This window comes from Gossypium arboreum, chromosome 13, assembly GCF_025698485.1.
Source record: "Gossypium arboreum isolate Shixiya-1 chromosome 13, ASM2569848v2, whole genome shotgun sequence".
Classification (NCBI taxonomy): domain Eukaryota; kingdom Viridiplantae; phylum Streptophyta; class Magnoliopsida; order Malvales; family Malvaceae; genus Gossypium; species Gossypium arboreum.
The window spans coordinates 100,569,509-100,572,827 of NC_069082.1; the positions used below are offsets into that span (position 1 = coordinate 100,569,509).

Sequence of the window (3,319 nt, forward strand, 5' to 3'; positions counted from 1 at the left end):
GGCAATTGGAATCCTGATGTAGCACCCCAAATCCGGCCCAGAAGTTATGGCCGGATCCGGCATGCCACATCAAAAACGAAAAAAAAATTTCCATTCTAAGTCCAGAAAATCGTACTTGATGTTCAAAAGATTAATTCATTAAGGGTTAAGGTGAATGGAAGTCATGCACCGTAGGAAATCGAAAAGAGGAGGTGAGTCTATCGGACCGCTAAGTACCAAACTCCTTGAATCCAATCCTAGACATGCAAACCGCCATTGCCATACCTTAACGTCATGTATATTTCTAGGAAACCAATTTGATTAAGTCCTTTTAGGAAAAGTGATTAATTTTGGAAAATATCTTCATTACTAAGCTTTGCTTGTTTTCGTGTTATTTTGAAATCCATTCTTGTTTTTGAAAACGCGCCTAAAGCTATCCAATTTCAACAGTTAAATATAAATATTACCTATCTTAATAAAACATATAAAACCATCAAAAATAAAAAAGCGGCCTTATTACATTTAAAAGCCCAAAACCTCAAACGTAATTAAAAGGATGTCCAATTCACCAGAAGAAAATCAAACTTTCAGAACGGGTGGCCACTCCAAATTCCCTCACAGCTCCAAGCCCACTAAGGTTGGGGATTTCCTGCGTGGATGAAAATAAAAGGGGTGAGTTTGGGGAAACTCAGTGTGTAAATTAACCCAACCATAGCCTATATCAGCTCAAACCACAGAAATAGAATAAGTTGGCCTTAGCCAAGAACAGAATTCAGAATAAAGCCCATAGGCCCATAACAGAACAGAACAGATATTACATGTTTATGTAGAAACCCAACCATATCCAACCGTATACACCCCCGTACCAACCTTACACCGTGTGGGGAGACAACTCAACCCACCCAACCGCTACACACCACAGAATTTGCAGCATGGTGCTGAGCGAATAATGTGACAGAGTCACCAGATCTGTGATAATCGTGGCAGAACCACCAGAACAGATATATGTGGCAGAGCCACCAGATCAGATATTTGTGGCATAACCACCAGAACGCTTCCTCCATAATATAACCCATGTCCCCATGCAACAGATATATAATCATGGCATACATTATACAAAATCAGATCGTCATGCTTTTCAGTCAAAATTAACCCTAGGGGTATAACGGTAATTTTGTACCTAGGGGTATAACAGTAATTTTCCATACATAGGGGTATTATAGTAATTTAGCTACTTTTAGGGTTTTCATGCATATCCTAACTATTTATGTACTATCGTAACACTTACCACAAGATACTTATTTAATTGGGCCGTTGGCCCATGAACCCGATCTTTGGCCCATTAAGCCCAAATTATCAAAATGTATGAAATCGCGCATCTTGCAGTTTATTACTTTAGATTACCAAATATACAAACCCAACTATCTTACGAGCATTCAGACATCAGTAAATTTCCAAAATACCGACTTTTCGGCATTTCGCTTTTCGGCTTTTGCCAATCTAGTCTATGAGAGGGTGTCGATTACACACATTTTGCGACGATATCTTGTGAGATCCACACACGAACCGCCTACAATTGGATTACTAACACGTTAATCTAATTATTCAAATACAAACTACGATTAACCCCTTACAATATTCGGCCAATCACACCTACAGATCATAGTAAGCTTATAAGAAAACAATAAGCAACTCATTAACAAATTTTTGTCAATGTTTACCACATAATCATGATTTCACTGCAAGCTGTCTTCCTGAGCAACAGTCACTAAATCATTTATAACTGGAGCTACGAAACTCCAAATTAAGTTTCGTTAATTTTCCTTGAAAATAGACTCATATATCTTTTATCCATAAAATTTTCAGAATTTTTGGTTTAGCCAATCAATACCAGATTTTTTTCAAAGTTTCCCATGTTTCACTATTTGACTAATCTGACCACTCTTCATTACGAATCAAATTTCTCATTCTACAGAATTCAAAATATGTTCTAGTTTATTCAATTTGAAACTAGACTCATTAAGATTTAATTACATAATTTATGCAGCTTCTAACTCATCTCCCACAATTTATGGTGATTTTCCAAAGTCACGTTACTGCTGCTATCCCAAGCAGATTTATTACCAAATCACTCTTTCACACCTAACTTGCATGCTTGTTATTTAAACATGTATATCACAAATCAATCGTCACATATCTATGATTTTACTTAAGTATAATCTCTATTTCATCATTTTAAAGCACAACATGTTAGCTGATTTTTCCCTTTAACATCTAAGGCATATGCATGCTCATTTGTTTGGCTCAACTTCACCTATATATCTTCCATTTTTTCATCAAAAGAACATGAAACAACAACCATTTCCTTTATTTTAATTCATGACTAAATGCTCACAACACAACTAAAAACCAAAATATGCTTCAAGAGTTAAGGTAGAATCAAGAAGAACTCATGAACCTCAAAATAGAAGCAAGGTACCAAGAACTTACCTTCAATTTTCCTCCTCCTAATGACCGAATACTCAAGAGCTTTCTCCTCTCCTTTCTCTTCTCTAACTTTCAGCTATGATGAACAAAGATGGACAAAACTTTGTTCTTTTCACCCCTTTTTCTTTTAATAAAACTTCATATTTCATCTATTTAATTCTTTAATACAAAAGAAATGAAATTCTTATCATGAAACATTTACCTAACCCATTATCATGAAACATTTACCTAACCCATTATCATGGAACATTTACCTAACCTATTATCATGGAACATTTACCTAACCTATTATCATGGAACATTTACCTAACCTATTATCATGAAACATTTACCTAGCCTATTATCAATTTGTATCAATTTGTACCATAAATTATGGATATCAAGTGTACATTTTGTCTACAACAACATGATGGCTGGCCACTTCATGTAAAATGGGAGGTTTGTCATGCAAATCCTCCTATTTTGCACTCCTATTTATTTGGTCACTTCAATTTAGCCTATAGCATTTTCAAACATTTTCACATAGGTCCTATTTCATAATTTCACCCCTTTTTGTTATGGAACAAAATTAACTAAAATTGTCAGGTTCTATCTTAAGTTTGGGCTTTCTAGAGGCCCACTAACATAATTAAACCTATGCCAACATTCACAGGATTCCAGAAAATTTGGGCGTTACAACTCTACCCTCCTTAAAGAAATTTCATCCTCGAAATTTACCTAATCCAAACAGATGAGGGTATTGCTGTTGCATCTTCTCTTCTGGCTCCCAAACTCAGAAGTTTCCCCTTCCTTAACTTGTTGAAAACGAGCGACCAAAGACTCATCGTTCAACTATTTTTCCTTAATCTGATCC

At 35.6% G+C, this 3,319-nt stretch overlaps 1 long non-coding RNA gene across 1 annotated transcript; it reads right to left on the reverse strand.

Moving 5' to 3' along the window:
• Positions 1-429: 429 nt before the first annotated feature.
• LOC128286874 (uncharacterized) lies at positions 430-2,623 on the reverse strand. Its single transcript, XR_008277538.1, has 2 exons — positions 2,470-2,623; positions 430-1,549 (listed from the first exon to the last, which is right to left on the reverse strand). It is a non-coding gene; the product is annotated as an uncharacterized LOC128286874 (long non-coding RNA).
• Between the last annotated feature and the right edge of the window lie 696 nt (positions 2,624-3,319).